Source organism: Bufo gargarizans, chromosome 6, assembly GCF_014858855.1.
Source record: "Bufo gargarizans isolate SCDJY-AF-19 chromosome 6, ASM1485885v1, whole genome shotgun sequence".
NCBI classification, from domain to species: domain Eukaryota; kingdom Metazoa; phylum Chordata; class Amphibia; order Anura; family Bufonidae; genus Bufo; species Bufo gargarizans.
In genome coordinates this window covers 25,550,008-25,567,575 of record NC_058085.1, presented here as the reverse complement: position 1 = coordinate 25,567,575, position 17,568 = coordinate 25,550,008, and the positions used below count along the sequence as shown (strand labels likewise).

The 17,568-nt window shown below is 44.8% G+C and overlaps 1 pseudogene; it reads right to left on the bottom strand.

Moving 5' to 3' along the window:
• The window catches only part of LOC122940404, a 254,437-nt pseudogene extending 237,105 nt beyond the window's left edge, over nucleotides 1-17,332 (bottom strand).
• Nucleotides 17,333-17,568: the final 236 nt, after the last annotated feature.

Here is a 17,568-nt window from a genome sequence, read left to right as displayed (position 1 = left end):
GGGCTGTCCCATGCTCAGTTAGAGGTAGGTGGAGCGTCCTTAAATATGATTTTAGGGATTTAGGTCACAAGCTTAGGGCAAGGACCTCAAACGTAGTGTTTTCCAAAATACTACCTGAACCACGAGTCACACAAGACAGGCAGTGGGAAATTAGGGAGGTTAACAAGTAGACCAAGAACTAGTAAAGGAAGGCAGGGTTTGGGTCCCTGGAGAATAGGGCCGACTTCTCTGTCAGCTACAGACTCTATGGGGAAGGGGCAGCTGTTTTGTGGTAGAAGATAGCTAGAAGGTTGGAGAAGTGTTTAAACTAGGGAGGGGAAGATAGCATGTAGGTCTCTATCTGCACTATCTTGGAGTACCTTAATAAAAATAAGAAAATAATGCTATATAAGCATGGCTTCATGAGGGATCAGTCATGTCAAACTAATTTAATCAGTTTCTATGAGGAAGTAAGTTCTAGACTTGACAGTGGCGAATCAATGGATGTCGTATATCTGGACTTCTCCAAAGCATTTGACACTGTACCACATAAAAGGTTAGTATATAAAATGAGAATGCTTGGACTGGGAGAAAATGTCTGCATGTGGGCAACTGGCTCAGTGATAGAAAACAGAGGGTGGTTATTAATGGTACACACTCAGATTGGGTCACTGTCACTAGTGGAGCACCTCAGGGGTCAGTATTGGGCCCTATTCTCTTCAATATATTTATTAATGATCTTGTAGAAGGCTTGCAAAGTAAAATATCAGTTTTTGAAGTAATTAAAATGAAAGAGGACAGTATGCTACTACAGAGGGATCTGGATAGATTGGAGGCTTGGGCAGAGAAGTGGCAGGTGAGGAATAATGCAAGTCAGCAGTACATACTAAATGGTAAAACACTGCGTAACAGTGACATGGAAAAGGACCTAGGAATTTTAGTGAACAGCAAACTAACCTGTAGAAACCAGTGTCAGGCAGCTGCTGCCAAGGGCAATTAGAGAATGGGTTGCATCAAAAGGGGCATAAGTGCCCATAAGAACATAGTCCTGCCACTTTACAAATCGCTAGTCAGACCACACATGGAGGACCGTGTACAGTTCTGGGCTTCTGTGAACAAGGCAGACATAGCAAAGCTGAAGAGGGCTCAGAGGAGGGCAACTAAAGTAATTACTGGAATGGGTGGACTACAGTAACCAGAAAGATCAAAATTAGGGTTATTCACTTTAGAAAAAAAGACGACTGAAGGGAGATCTAAAAACTATGTATAAATATATCAGGGGTCAGTACAGAGATCTCTCCCATAATCTTTTTATCCCCAGGATTGTGACTAGGGGACATCCTCTGCATCTGGAGGAAAGAAGGTTTGTACACAAACATAGAAGAGGATTCTTTAAGGTAAGAGCGGTGAGACTATGGAACTCTCTGCCTGAGGAGGTGGTGATGGTGAGTTCACTAAAGAGTTCAAGAGGGGCCTGGATGTATTTCTGGAGTGTAATAATATTACAGGCTATAGCTACTAGAGAGGGGTCGTTGATCCAGGGAGTTATTCTGATTGGAGTCTGGAACAAATGTTTTCCCTCTAAAGTGGGGAAAATTAGCTTCTAGCTCACATTATTATTATTTTTTGCCTTCCTCTGGATCAACTTGCAGGATAACAGGCTCAACTGGATGGACAGATGTATTTTTTCAGCCTTATAAACTTTGTTACATCCTATCGGTCATTCCACTTGATACAAAGAACTGGCCATTTACAAGTGTGAATGACGCCCCTTTTTCCACATGTCTGGACCCCAGCTCTTTTGGGAATCCAGCTCTATTTTTTGGACTTTCACATATAGGCCCCTGTATTTGCAGTTTTACAGGAATGGAGGGTCCCCATACAGATCACAGACAGGGTGGAATACTGTTTTTATTTTATTTTTTCTCTCTCACCAAACATGTGTTTAGAGGAGATATACTGTGTGTGTGTATATATATATATATATATAAGTTTAGTTTTACTTTTAACTAGATCTGTCATTTGATCACCAATATTCATTCAAGACAAGCGACTATGTTTGTTTGGGGAGCTCCCACGGCGGTCCCAATCATCGCTCCAAGCCCTCAGCTACCTCTGGTAACTGAAAGCAAGGCGCTGTTTTATCTTCCTGTAAAAAAGGAGTATCTGAAGGAATAAAGCCAGTTAGTGACCACCATAAAACACATAAGGGAGGTCCCTAATGGGCTAAGCATAAAGATGGCTTCCCTTATATGTGGGTTTTTTGATGATTAACAAGAGATGATTTATGGTTGAAACACATCACATTCTGAACACGAAAATGGCTTCTCCCTTGTGTGAATTTTCTGATGTTTAATAAGATGTGATTTACGTTTAAAACATTTCCCACATTCTGAACATGAAAATGGCTTCTCCTCTGTGTGAATTTCCTGATGTCTATAAAGACTTAATTTACTGTTAAAACATTTCCCACATTCTGAACATGAAAATGGCTTCTCCCCTGTGTGAATTTTCTGATGTCTATCAAGACTTAATTTACTGTTAAAACATTTCCCACATTCTGAACATGAAAATGGCTTCTCCCCTGTGTGAATTCTCTGATGTATAACAAGATAGTGTTTACGGTTAAAACATTTCCCACATTCTGAACATGAAAATGGCTTCTCCCCTGTGTGAATTTTCTGATGTCTATCAAGACCTGATTTACTGTTAAAGCAATTCCCACATTCTGAACAAGAAAATGGCTTCTCCCCTGTGTGATTTCTCTGATGTATAACAAATTCTGATTTCAACTTAAAACATTTCCCACATTCTGAACATGAAAATGGCTTCTCCCCTGTGTGAATTCTCTGATGTATAACAAGATATTGTTTACGGTTAAAAGATTTCCCACATTCTGAACATGAAAATGGCTTCTCCCCTGTGTGAATTCTCTGATGTTTAAGCAGATCTGATTTATGGTTAAAACATTTCCCACATTCTGAACATGCAAATGGCTTCTCTCCTGTGTGAATTCTCTGATGGATAACAAGATCTGCTATACGGTTAAAACATTTCCCACATTCTGCACATAAAAATGGCTTCTCCCCTGTGTGAATTCTCTGATGTATAACAAGATATGATTTACGGTTAAAACTTTTCCCACATTCTGAACATGAAAATGTCTTCTCTTTTACGTGAGCTGTTTGATGTTTAGCACCTCTTCTGTGACTTTTATTCCATGTTACATTCTTTGATAAATGAGAAGATCGGAGCTGTTTAAAAGAATTAAATGATGCATTGTTACTGTGATTGGATGAGAGTATATCTTGCATATTGGCATGCTCTTCAAATGTATCTCGTGTGATACCACAATCATCTACTTCAAAATTTGAAGATACCAGATGTTTCTCTAAGTTCCTGGTACAGTCATCTGCCAAGAATAAAACACATTTTATTATTGATGAATAAAATTAAAATTGTATTGAAGTTTTATAATTTTTCCATATAAAAAATCCACAGAAAGTACAAGACATGGCACACAAACAGTGGTGGCCAAACAGACCACAATCTAATAGTAGACCGAGGGGCATAACTAGAAAACGCTGGTCTCCACCTTGAGAAACTTCCCTGCAACCCCCATCCAATCAGTCATTTAAAAGATATATAAATTAAAGCATTCCTAGTGCTGGAAAAGAGGCGGCGAATCCCCTCTTAGTGCCCCACACAATACCTGTAGTTATCTCCCCTCAGTGTCCCTTTCACAGTGGAATTCCCCCTTAGTGCCCTCTTCACAGTACTGATGCTCCCTAAGTGTCCCACTCAGTAGAATGTCCTCTTGAGGTCTCCAAACAGTAGTTATGCACCCTTTGTGCACCCCTGCAGTTGTGCTGTCCCTTAGTGTCCCCTTTACATCAGTGAAGCTCCTATACTGTGAATAAAGTTAAAGTATCACAGAGCACATCATGCTCTTCCCAGAAGCAGGCAAATATCTGGTGCTCAGTAGTGTTGATCGATCACCGTAGTGCTCAGGTGCTCGGGCCGAACACATCGTGATATTCGGGTGCTCGACTGAGCACCCGAGTATAATGGAAGTCAATGGGAGAACCCGAGCATTAAACCAGGTACCCCCCCTGCTCTGAAGATGGGAGGGTGCCCGGTTCATAAGAAAATGTCAGAAATTGTTGGTAACACCACTGAAATGGTTCTGTAATAGCATAGGGAGGATGTATGGATGCATCTTAGACTCGATGGCCGCTGCTGGGAACTATGTTGTCCGAATAGTACGCCACTTTTACATAATGACAATAAAAATGCACAAAACCAAGGAAAAAATTAAAATTGATTTTAAAGGTAAAATTGATAGAAAACATGCTTTCCTGAATATTTACTTGTATATAAAGTGCAAGTCCTGCCAAAAATAACAAGTAAGAGGCACTCCGATACACCCTTAGTTACACATAAAGGAGGGCATCATACACACCCTTTAAAAATTATGATTGATGGCCTGCTGGTGACCCTTAAAAACATTAGGAGCAAGGGCCTGCTGATCTGACAATCTAAAACATTATGAGCGGTGGCCTGCTGCCGCTTTGGTGACTCTAGTTAACCTGGGGCCGATGGCACGTCCCAGTGACGGAGACTATCCATTCGGATGTCTGGCCTATCAACTTTTCATGTAATTGTCAGCTCAAAACCATTATAAACTACGGGTAACAGGGAATCAATGTTTGATTCCGGGGAGGAAGCCTGAGAAACGGCTACCACATCCAAGGAAGGCAAGCGGGTGGCGCGCAAATCATACACTCCCGACTCGTGGAAGTAGTGACGATAAATAACAATACAGGACTCTTAAGATGCCCTGTTATTGGAATGAGCAATACAAAATTACAGGGAATGTCACTGCGGTAGTTTGGATGAGGAAACATTATACAGGAGAGGCCCTGCTGCAGCTTTGTTGACTCTAGATAACTTCTGCCTGATCGCATGTTCCCGTGACGTCCACAATCCATTTTGATATCTTCCCTATCAACTTTCGATGTTCTTTTATGCGCATAACATGGTGACCACTGGTAACGGGAAATCATTGTTCGATTTCGGAGAGGGAGCCTGATAAACGGCTATGGCTACTACTTCAAAGTAAGGCAGCATGAGTTGCGGGCCTGCAGGTGAGCTGACCCTATAAAACATTATATGCGATGGCCTGCAGCTGAGCTGACCCTCTAAAAAATTATATGCGAGGGCCTGTAGCTGAGCTGACCCTGTAAAAGATTTGAGTTGCGGGCCTGCTGGTGAGCTGAAGTGGAACCGACAAACCCAACTTGATTTTGATGGTTGCATTAATCTGCATGTGACCATCATACAGCTCTACAGAATTGTTTCCATCTGCATCTTTCTGAACAATCTGTAACCTCAGTCTTTTAGCCAGACTCTGTCATTGTCATGATGGTGTACGCTGTGACACTGTTGCCACACTTGCGGTTGCCCGCGGCAACGTGTTGCTGTGAGAGCATGCGGTGGCAGTGTCTCGGCCTTCTGGGTGATTGCCGTGACATGGTTGCCACGCATGCTGTTGCCGGTGGTTACGTCTTTGGTATGCTTATGTGCGTACTTCCCCTTTAAGTTGTAGCCTCCCTCTGTCTGGTGCTGTAAGGGTTAACTCCATGACTGGGTGTGGTCACTTGGCTTATATCTTCTGTGGTTTCCTGGCTGGAGTCAGTTGTACTTCAGCTGTGGTTGGTGCTAGAGCTCTGCTCCAGTCCAGGGTGTTCCATCTGTCCAGTGAGTGCCACCCTTGTGGTCACCAATGTCATCCCGGTGTCTCCTTCCCTTCCTGTCCCTATTTGTATGGAGTGGGTTATGTTCAGGGTGTTTGTATGTCTAGTTTGGTGTTACATGTCTGGTGGTGTTTGGTGTCCAGCATGTTTTGCTAGACATTCCCCTCTCTCATGTTTATTGCAGCTATGGGTGTCCTGGGTTCCTCTGTGGTTTGTGGTCTGTGCTGTGTCCTTTAATGTTGGTGTGGACAGCAGCACTAGCGCACGGGTACCAGTCAGTGTGTCTGTGGCAGGTAAGTGGGTTATTGGTTTTGCTTACCTGCCATCTCCTTATGCTGTATGTGTTCCCTTCTCCTTGCAGCCTGGCCTCAGATATAGACTTCTGTTCCTCCATGACTGGGATGAACAGGTCGTCTCTTCCCTGCTCCTTGGTGAGGGATTACCAGGGTGACTTAGAGTCTCTAGGAATCCTGAGTATGAGTCTTCCCACCATCGGGGTCCGCTCATACGGTGAGGAGTCAGGGAGAGGATTAGGGATGCTGTAGGAGGTGACCTGCTCCATTATTACTCCTTTAGGGCCAGGCTGATCCCCTTTTACCCTTTGACACCTCACGGTGGGGTGGGGTGGGGGGGGGTTTCCCCACTCCCCACCGTGACAGTCATTGTGCCACTATGTGGCCTCCTCATGCTGCCATCTCCACACCATGTCACCTTGCCACTCATTTTTATCACCATGCTGCGGCTGATACTGCTTAAAAGGCCTTAAATTGATCACCAGGCCCACAATTTAATTAAGGTTTTGGAATCGATAAACTCAACTTGCTTTTGTGGGCTGCATCAGTGGCGTAGCTAGAAATGACTGGGCCCCACAGCAAATCTTTGAATGGGGCTCCATCCCACAGTAATTTTTTAGCAACCCCCTTCCTTTCATGCCGCCCCTATTCCTGTGGCTAGTAAAGATCGCTCTCTCGGACCAGGGCCGGCAGCTGTTCCATTCGTTTTATACACTGTCTATACTGTCACTGTATATAATTTCATTGTGTAATACTGTTGAGGGGGCCCTGACCAAATCCTTTAGTCCTCCTCCTCCTGGATGGACCCCTTCTGGGCCAGGGCCCCAAAGCTGCAGTTTCCCCTGCTTCCCTTATAGCTACGCCCCTGGTCTGCATTAATCTGCAGGTGACTGTGATACAGCTCCACAGATTTGTTTCCATCTGCATCTTTCTAAATAATCTGTGGCCTTAGTCTTTTATCCAGACTCAGTCATTGTGCCACTATGTGGCCTCCTCATGCTGCCATCTCCACAGTATGTCACCTTGCCACTCATTTTTATCACCATGCTGCTGCTGCTGCTGCTTAAAAGGCCTTAAACTGATCATCAGGCCCACAATATAATTAAAGGTTTTACGTACAAAACCAAAGTAAAAAAAAAACAAAAAAAAACCCCAAAAAAACAACGATTTTATAGGAAAAGTTGATTGAAAACATTATTTCCTGTATATTTACTTGTATATAAAGTGCAAGTGCTGCCAAAAATTACAAGTAAGAGGCACTCCGATGCAACCTGTATATCACATAAAGGAGGGCCTCATTCACATTGAGTTGCGGACTTGCAGGTGAGCGGACCCTCTAAAAAATTATATTCAAAAGCCATATATGCGACGAATAAGCAATGCATGTTGATATGGCGGAAGAGGAGGTGGAGGATGAGAAAAGGAAGATTTTACCATATACCCTTGTTTGTGGTAGAACGGGTGCATGGGAATACAGTCTATTAACTACATTAAAAACAACACATGTAAAGTGCCTTTATGTTCATCAGCATTCCTCTGGTGGAGTCGAGAAGTCATGGTCAATCCAGACCTTGAGTCAACCTGTCAGCATTTTCAGTTGACAGGCGGATACGCTTATCGGTTATAATGCCACCAGCAGAACAAAATACACGCTCAGAGAAAACGCTGGCGGCAGGGCAGTCCAGCACCTCCAAAGCGTAGAGCGCCAGTTCGTGCCAAGTGTCCAGCTTGGACACCTAGTAGTTGTAATGCACTGAGGGATAGAGATGTCGCAAACATAAAATTTTCCGTTCGCGAACGGCGAACGCGAACTTCCGCAAATGTTCGCGAACTGGCGAACCGCCATAGACTTCAAAAGGCAGGCGAATTTTAAAACCCACACTCTTTCTGACCACAATAGTGATGGAAAAGTTGTTTCAAGGGGACTAAAACCTGGACTGTGGCATGTCGGAGGGGTTCCATGGCAAAACTCCCATGGAAAATTACATAGTTGACGCAGAGTATGGCAAGTTGAATTTGCAATGCGATTAATATAACCTGCATTAATCGCATTGTGAATTCAACTTAGAGCCAAGTTCCTAATGACTGTTTTGCTAGAATTGACGAATATAACGAATATAGAGCTATATTCTCAATCTTCGTTATATTCTAGCAAATACAACCATTAGGAACCCAGCTCTAAGTTGAATTCGCAATGCTATTAATATAACCTGTATTAATCGCATTGGGATTACAACTTAGTCAAATTTGTGACACTGCAGCTTCAGAATGAATCTAAGATGGATGCTGTCCTTGCTTTTTGATAGGAGGTGGGAGGGTCTGGGAGGGAGGGTATGCTGATTGGCTGGAATGTGTCTGCTGACTGTGAGGTACAAGGTCAAAGTTTGCTCAATGATGATGTATAGGAGGCAGACCGAACATCGCATATGTTCACCCGCCGCGGCGAACAAGCTATGTTTGCCGGGAACTGTTCGCCGGCGAATAGTTCGGGACATCTCTACTGAGGGATCATTGAGGACGCTGACACGGTCTGCTATGTACTCCTTTGCCATCTTCCAAATTTTTCTCTCCTTGTGGCAGTAGGCCGCACATCAGGGTGAGGGTGCTGGCGGGGTGTCGTGAAACTGTCCCAGGCTTTGGAGAGTGTTGCCCTGCCATTGTTGGAACTGCTGCGTGTTCCCCTTGTCTCCCCTCCTCGGTTGGTCAAGGAAGTACGGACTCTGCTGCCAGCGTTGTCAGATGGAAAATTGTGGAGCAATTTTTCAACAAGGATCTTCTGGTATTGCACCATTTTGCTTGTCCACTCCACCAGAGGAATGAGAGATGAGAAGTGCTCTTTGTAATGGGGGTCGAGAAGGGTGAACAACCAGTAATCTATGTTGTTTAAAATGCGTATAACGTGCAGGTCGCGGGAAAGGCAGCCTAACATGAAGTCAGCCATGTGTGCCAGAGTACCAGCAGGCGAGACTTCATAGTCTTCATCAGGAGAATCACTCCCAATCTCCTCATCCTCTTCTTCTGTTCACCCACGCTGAACAGATAGAATTAAACTTCCATGGGTACTACCCTCTGTAACGGAAGCAGCCGTCTCCTGCTCCTCCTCTTCAGCCTCCAATTCGCGCTGAGAAGACGAACTGAGGGTGGTCTGGCTATCATCAACATGTGTAATGTCTTCCCCCTTTTCCACAAGCAAAGCGTCGTCCTTAATTGTGAGCAGCGAGCATTTGAGAAGACACAGAAGTGGGAAGGTGACGCTGATAATAGCGTTATCGCCACTCACCATCTGTGTTGATTCCTCAAAGTTGCATAAAACCTCACAGAGGTCAGACATCCATGCCCAATCCTCGCTTGTGAATAGCGGAAGCTGACTGGAAAGGCGATGACCATGTTGCAACTGGTATTCCACAACTGCCCTCTGTTGCTCCCAAAGCCTGGCCAACATGTGGAACGTGGAGTTCCAGCACGTGCTCACGTCGCACAACAGCTGGTGAGCTGGCAATTTCAAGCGCTGCTGCAGCGTTGACAGACCGACTGAAGCTGCCGGTCACTTGCGGAAATGTGCACACCCGAGGCGCACCTTCACCAGAAGCTCAGGAAAATTGGGCTATGTTTTTAGAAACCACTGAACCACAAGGTTGAATACGTGGGCAAGGCATGGGATGTGTCTAAGGTTGTCCAGCTCCAAAGCCGCAACCAAGTTATGGCCATTATCAGACACAACCATGCCTGGTTCTAGGTTGAGTGGCGACAGCCACAGCGCAGTCTGGTCTCTTATACCCTGCCACAGCTCTGCGACGGTGTGTTGTTTGTCACCTAGGCAGATCAGCTTCAGCGCGGCCTGTTGCCGCTTCCCCACTGCAGTGCTACACTGCTTCCTGCTACCGACTGATGGCTGACTGGTGCTGCACGCGGATAATTCGGAGGTGGAAGTGGAGGAGGCAGGGGAGGATGAAAAGTGGGGGTTGGAGCCACTAACGTAGGTGGTGGCGGAAACCCTGATGGAATTGGGGCCCGCAATCCTTGGCATCGGTAGTACCTGTGCCATCCCAGGGTAAGAGTGGCTCCCGGCCTCCACAACATTCACCCAGTGTGCAGTCAGGGAAATGTAGTGTCCCTGGCCGAAAGCACTTGTCCATGGTTAAGTGGACCTTCCCAGTAACTGCATTGGTCAGGGCACGTGTGATGTTAAGGGACACATGTTGGTGCAATGCTGGCATGGCACACCTTGAAAAATAGTGGCGGCTGGGGACTGTGTAATGAGTGACGGCAGCCGACATCAGGCTGCCGAAGGCCTCAGTGTCCACAAGCCTAAATGGCAACATTTCCAGGGCCAGTAATTTGGAAAGCTGCGCATTTAGTGCTATGGCCTGTGGGTGGGTGGCTGGGTATTTGCGCTTGCGTTCAAATGCCTGGAATAATGACATTTGTGGATGTGGTTGCTGATGGTGCTTGCGAAGGTCCAGGTGCAGGACGGGAGGCATCCGGGCCTGTGTCTTTGACAGGGGATTGACCAGCACGTAACACAGGGGAAGAGGAGGCAGTGGTGTGACCCGCAGACACAGATTGTGGACCCAGGCGTTCGGCCCACCTATTAGGGTGCTTTGATAACATGTGGCTGATCTTGCTAGTGAGGTTGCTAGTGTTCACGCCCCGGCTCATTTTGGTGTGGCACAGGTTGCAAACTACTATTCTTTTGTCGTCCGTACTTTCTTCAAAAAAGCGCCATACTGCCGAACAATTACCCCTCAGCAAGGGAGATTTACGCAAATAGGTGCTCCGTGGAACAGTGGCGGGCCTTTTCGGTGGTGGCCGCCTTCTACCTTTTGCCACCTCACTGCCTCACACGCACACACGCTATTGCAGCACAGATGTGACAATTCACTGCAGGGACTCTTTATAGGAAAAATGTGGATACATTATGGAAAAAATATAATTGTTTTCAATAATATTCTTCCTATCTCTGCCCCTGACACACAGAAGGTATTGCTGAACAGATGTCACAAGTCGTGAGATAAATATCTCGGTCAAATGTCAACTTTGTATACAAAAATGGGAAAAGTTGTCTTTTGCCGAGATATTTCTCTCACCCAGCATGGGTATATGTAAAATGACACCCCAAAACACATTGCCCAACTTCTCCTGAGTACGGCGATACCAGATGTGTGACACTTTTTTGCAGCCTAGGTGGGCAAAGGGGCCCACATTCCAAAGAGCACGTTTAGGATTTCACAGGGCATTTGTTACACATTTTGATTTCAAACTACTACTCACGCATCAGGGCCCCTAAAATGCCAGGGCAGTATAGCTACCCCACAAGTGACCCCATTTTGGAAAGAAGACACCCCAAGGTATTCCGTGAGGGGCATGGCGAGTTCCTAGAATTTTTTATTTTTTGTCACAAGTTAGTGGAATATGAGACTTTGTAAGAAAAAAAAAAAAAAAATCATCATTTTCCGCTAACTTGTGACAAAAAATAAAAAATTCTAGGAACTCGCCATGCCCCTCACGGAATACCTTGGGGTGTCTTCTTTCCAAAATGGGGTCACTTGTGGGGTAGTTATACTGCCCTGGCATTTTAGGGGCCCTAATGCGTGAAGTAGTTTGAAATCCAAATGTGTTAAAAATGCCCTGTGAAATCCTAAAGGTGCTCTTTGGAATGTGGGCCCCTTTGCCCACCTAGGCTGCAAAAGTGTCACACATGTGGTATTGCCGTACTCGGAAGAAGTAGGGCAATGTGTTTTGGGGTGTATTTTTACATATACCCATGCTGGGTGAGAGAAATATCTCTCTAAACGTCAACTTTTCCCTTTTTTTTATACAAAGTTGTCATTATAGAGAGATATTTCTCTCACCCAGCATGGGTATATGTAAAAAGACACGCCAAAACACATTGCCCTACTTCTCCTGAGTACGGCGATACCACATGTGTGACACTTTTTTGCAGCCTAGATGCGCAAAGGGGCCCAAATTCCTTTTAGGAGGGCATTTTTACACATTTGGATCCCAGACTTCTTCTCAAGCTTTAGGGCCCCTAAAATGCCAGGGCAGTATAAATACCCCACATGTGACCCCATTTTGGAAAGAAGACACCCCAAGGTATTCAATGAGGGGCATGGCGAGTTCATAGAAGATTTTTTATTTTTGGGCAATAGTTAGCGGAAATTGATTTTTTTTTTTGTTTTTTCTCACAAAGTCTCCCTTTCCGCTAACTTGGGACAAAAAGTTCAATCTTTCATGGACTCAATATGCCCCTCAGCGAATACCTTGGGGTGTCTTCTTTTCGAAATGGGGTCACATGTGGGGTATTTATACTGCCCTGGCATTTTAGGGGCCCTAAAGCGTGAGAAGAAGTCTGGAATAGAAATGTCTAAAAAATTTCACGCATTTGTATTCCGTGAGGGGTATGGTGAGTTTGTGTGAGATTTTATTTTTTGTCACAAGTTAGTGGAATATGAGACTTTGTAGGAAGAAAAAAATAAATAAAAATTCCACTAACTTGTGCCAAAAAAAATGTCTAAATGGAGCCTTACAGGGGGGGGGGGGGGTGTGATCAATGACAGGGGGGTGATCACCCCATATAGACTCCCTGATCACCCCCCTGTCATTGATCACCCCCCTGTAAGGCTCCATTCAGGGGTCCGTATGTGTTTTGCGGATACACGGATCGGATCCGCAAAACACATACGGACGTCTGAATGAAGCCTGACAGGGGGGGGTGATCAATGACAGGGGGTGATCAGGGAGTCTATATGGCGTGATCAGGGGTTAATAAGTGACAGGGGGGGGGTGTAGTGTAGTGTGGTGCTACTTATTACAGAGCTGCCTGTGTCCTCTGGTGGTCGATCCAAGCAAAAGGGACCACCAGAGGACCAGGTAGCAGGTATATTAGACGCTGTTATCAAAACAGCGTCTAATATACCTGTTAGGGGTTAAAAAAAAATATAGTATCTACAGCCTGCCAGCGAACCATCGCCGCTGGCAGGCTGTAGATCCACTCGCTTACCTGCCGATCCTGTTAATGCGCGTGCCTGTGTGCGCGCGTTCACAGGAAGTCTCGCGATATGACGCGTAGATGTGTGACTCTGCCTGAGACAGCCGCCTCCGGACTGCGATCCTGCGTTAAGCGGTTAAATTGCTGCCACCACACACAATAGTCCTTAAAATAACTTTTGGGTCTTTGAAACGTTTAATAAATTGTGATCACAAACTCCCTACACTATCTGTCCCTTCCTAACCGCAGCTCTCCCTGACTCGCAATGAGCCGAACCCAAGTCATCGCATGTTATATTGCCAACATGGCTACTGGCATTACAGTGATGGCAGTACTTACCTGCACGTTTATTGGCTGCTTAGCAGCCGCGAAACATGCGAGGAGGAGACTCGAGCATGGCGCTCGAGCACATGCTGTACTCGGCCGAGTACCGCCATGTGCAGAGCATAGCGATGCTTGAGCCGAACAGATATTCGGCCGAGCATGCTCGCTCAACACTAGTGTTCAGTGCTGAGACTTTTTTGTATGACCTCTTAAGGCTACATTCACAAGTGAAAAAAAGGCCATAAAACGGACACACTCAGTTTTTCATGACTATTTTTCAACCATTTTTGCATCCCTTTTCTGGTCGTCTGGACGTTTTGCATTCATTTTTAACGGCCATTATTTGAAGATGGTTTAGATTATTTTTATTTGCTTTTCTTATTTAATTACCAACCCCTGCAGTATACATAATGTCCCCCATAGTGGCCCCAGTTAGTAATAATGTTCCCCAGGGTGGCCCCCATCAGTAATAATTATTAATCATCCACTTGCAAGCGCAGAGACAGACTCTTCATTTGGTGCTAAAGGACCTACACTCTCAGTGGGATGATGTCACCATGTGCTCCTAAGCAATAATGCTGGGAGAGCATGGTGATGTCATCACGTTGGTAGCACAGATCCTTCAGCACGAAGAGAGACTGCCTTGTGTGTGCAAGCGGATAAGACAATTTATTTTTATCCCTAAAAGGCCATTTACCACTAGTGTACCCATAATAAACGGCCATTACATGGATGCTCTCCAGTAGAGTGGCCATTAAAAACGGTCACATTGGTTTAAATGAGGTCCATCTGGCAGTGAAAACGGCCACAAATAGGACATGTCCCATTTTTCACAAACACTATTCACTGGCCTTAAAAAAAATAAAAAAATAAAAAAAAAATGGCCACGTGAATAGCGCCATTGACTTCAATTCATTCTAAAAACAGCTGTGTGCCATTTTTCACTGTTGTGTGAATGTAGCCTTATCCTGCAGCCTTTCCCGATTACACAACTACATATAGCGCCAAAGAGTAATCCTGTGACCCGAACATCATCACTGCAGCTAGGACACTGTGCACACCGAGGTCTCTCCAAATCTCAGTCCTGTCACTCTCAAGTAAACAAACTGCATGGCCCACACCATAACGTCTTCCATTTTTCATGCATTTATATTAAAGGAGTTGTCTCATCTGAGAGAATGGGGGCAATTCGCTAGGATATGCCCCTATTGTCTTGTAGGTGCAGGTACCAGCGGTGGGACCTGCACCTATCTCCTAAACGGAGCCCCGAAAGTGGTGGAGGGTGCACTGTGCATGCGCAGCACTGGCTTGGCCATTTCCGTCAGGCGCATAGAAGTGAATGGGAATGGTGGCCGGTAGGGATCGACCGATTATCGGTTTTACCGATATTATCGGCCGATATTGAGGTTTTTGACTGTTATCGGTATCAGCATCTATTTTGCCGATATTCCGATAGCGTATGGGGAACAAGGATCGCGCTGCTGTCAGCGCTCTCCGTGTTCCCTCAGCAGCACAGGGGAGAAGGAAGCAGTGTCTCCTCCCCCTGTGCTGCTGCTGCCACCAATGAGAGGACATGGGACAAGAGGAGGGGCTATGGCCACTGCGCCACCAATGAAGATAACTGTCTCATTCATTCATATACAGGAGGCGGGAACTGGCTGCAGAATCACATAGACGGCTCCCGACCTCTATGAGTGGTAGCTGCGATTTGCGGTAGTTAACCCCTCAGGTGCCGCAGATCGCAGCTAACGCTCATGGAGGTCGGGTGCCGGCTATGTGATTCTGCAGCCAGCTTCCGCCTCCTGTATATGAATTCATGAGAGATTTATCTACATTTGTGGCGCAGTGCACCCCCCCACCGAAGCCCCCCAGTATTAATCATTGGTGGCCACAGGGTCCCCTCTCCCCTCCTCCTCCGATCGAAGCCCCAGCAGTGAAACCCTGGGGCTCCGATCGGTTACCATGGCAGCCAGGACGCTATTGAAGCCCTGGCTGCCATGGTAAGCTCCATGCTGCTGTGTGCACAAAGCTCTATCAGGGTGAATAGGACAAGGGTTCTAGTCCCTAAGGGGGCTAAAAGTTAGTAAAAAAAAAATAATAATAATAATATATTAAGAATATATGAAAAAGAAAGATTTACAAAAAAAAAAAAAACCTACACGTTAACAATAAACATTCATTTTCAGCAGATTTGTGTAGGAATTAAATTTATTTTATTTTTTTATGAAAATTCACAGAATATCGATATAAATTATCCGCTATCGGCCTGAAAGTTCACAAATTATCGGTATCGGCCCTAAAAAAATCAATATAGGTCGATCCCTAGTGGCCGGTCATGCGCAGTGCGCTCCCATTTACTTTTTTGGGGAGAGCACTTGGTGGTTGCCGGATCAGAGTCCTCCAGCCACCACTTTGGCCCGCTCTGTTCTTGATATATGTGGGGGTCCCATCACCCTAGTGATATGACCCCATTGTCTCAGATGAGACAACTCCTTTAACCCCTTAGTGACCAGACTGTTTTGGGCCTTACTGACCAAGTGTTTTTTCTTCCTTTTTTCATCATCGCGTTCCAAGAGCTATAGCCCTTTTATTTTTCCATCTATATAGCTTTATGAGGGCTTGTTTTTTGCGGGACAAGTTGTAGTTTTTAATAGCGCTATTTTTGGGGTACACAACTTTTTTTATTACTCTTTCTGTGAGAGAGATAGAAAAACAGCAATACTGCCACTGCGTTTTTACATTATAAATTTTCTGACGTTCATTTTTCAGTATAAATAACATATCATCTTTATTCTCTGGGTCAGTACAATTACAGTGATACCAAATACATATAGTTTTTTATGTTTTACTACTTTTTTGCAATAAAACACCTAAGACAACTAAGAATAAATTAGCAATTCTGTTGAATGAATAAATGAGTTTTTTATTTTTTTACTTTTTACCACTTAATAGTCCCATAAGGGGACTATAACAGACAGCTTTTTTTATTGCTTTTAAAATGCAATGCATTATCCCTATAGTGCGTTGCATTTTAATGTCAGTGCTATTCTGACATTGACCAGCAGGCTGCGCCAGAGAAGAAATTACTTCCTTCACACACATCGGCATTTACGGGGTGCCGATGGGAGACAGAGGGAGTCCACTCCCTCTGTCAGCACTTTACATGCGGCAGGCGCCACTGCCCAGATCAGCACTCCTGCCAGTATGGGCTGTTAGAGCCGGGCCCCCACTCCCCGCTGCAAGGGGGACCAGTGCAGCGCTTAGACTGGGCGCTGTAAAAAGTGGCGGCCCATCCTAAGGCTGCTTAGTGACAGCATTAAAAAGGAATATGGGTGGTCACTAAGGGGTTAATAACCCCATTGATAGCATGTCAAGGCGTGTAGGTGAATTTTTTAATGCACGTGTAAGAAATACAGATTTTTAAGAATTTTTAGGAAAATAATGTAAGCCATATGTTGTATTGGTATCCTGTTCTCAGCAACTTCCTGGTAATTAGTGCCTATACTTGTCCTCTCAAAGCCAGTGTGAGCGAGTACTGTCTATCTGGGACAACGGACCATTAGAATCAAAGGTACTGTACTGTCAATTATCGAAAGAATGGAGAGAGAGAGAAAAAAACTGGAGGGTCCAGAGCAAAGACAGGGACTGGAGAGACACGAGAAGACATCTGTATAGTAACTACACTGTACTGTAGAGGGATAGGAATTTGTGGTTTAGTTACCAAATGGTCTTGGGAGTAACTTTATTATTAGTAATTGTTATTGTGTACAAGTCTCTCCCTATGTTTGCTCCTTTATACTTTCATATATACTCATCAATAATAATAATAATAATATTATTCCCACATAACATAATATATCGATTTTTATTTTATTTTATTTGTATAAGCAGAATCTTAGAGACCTCTCTGCGTTACTTAGTGGTCACTACTCACCTGGGCGGTTATCTGTAGGAATGTCCTCTGTACTCTGCTCATCACCCCTCACATATGTCTCTGTAGGATTAATATTGTTCAGATCTTCACCCGGATTCACAAGCTGTGAAAGAAATATTGTAGAAGTCATCAGACGGTTGGAGAAGTCGTGTGGAAGGTTTTATACGACCTGAAAAGATCAGTAATTAGAATGATGACCAAAAAATGACCGGACAGCAGGACTTATCTGACCCAAATATCTGCAGGTCTCCTGTATAAATCCAATCTGATTGCTTCATTATTCCAACCAGT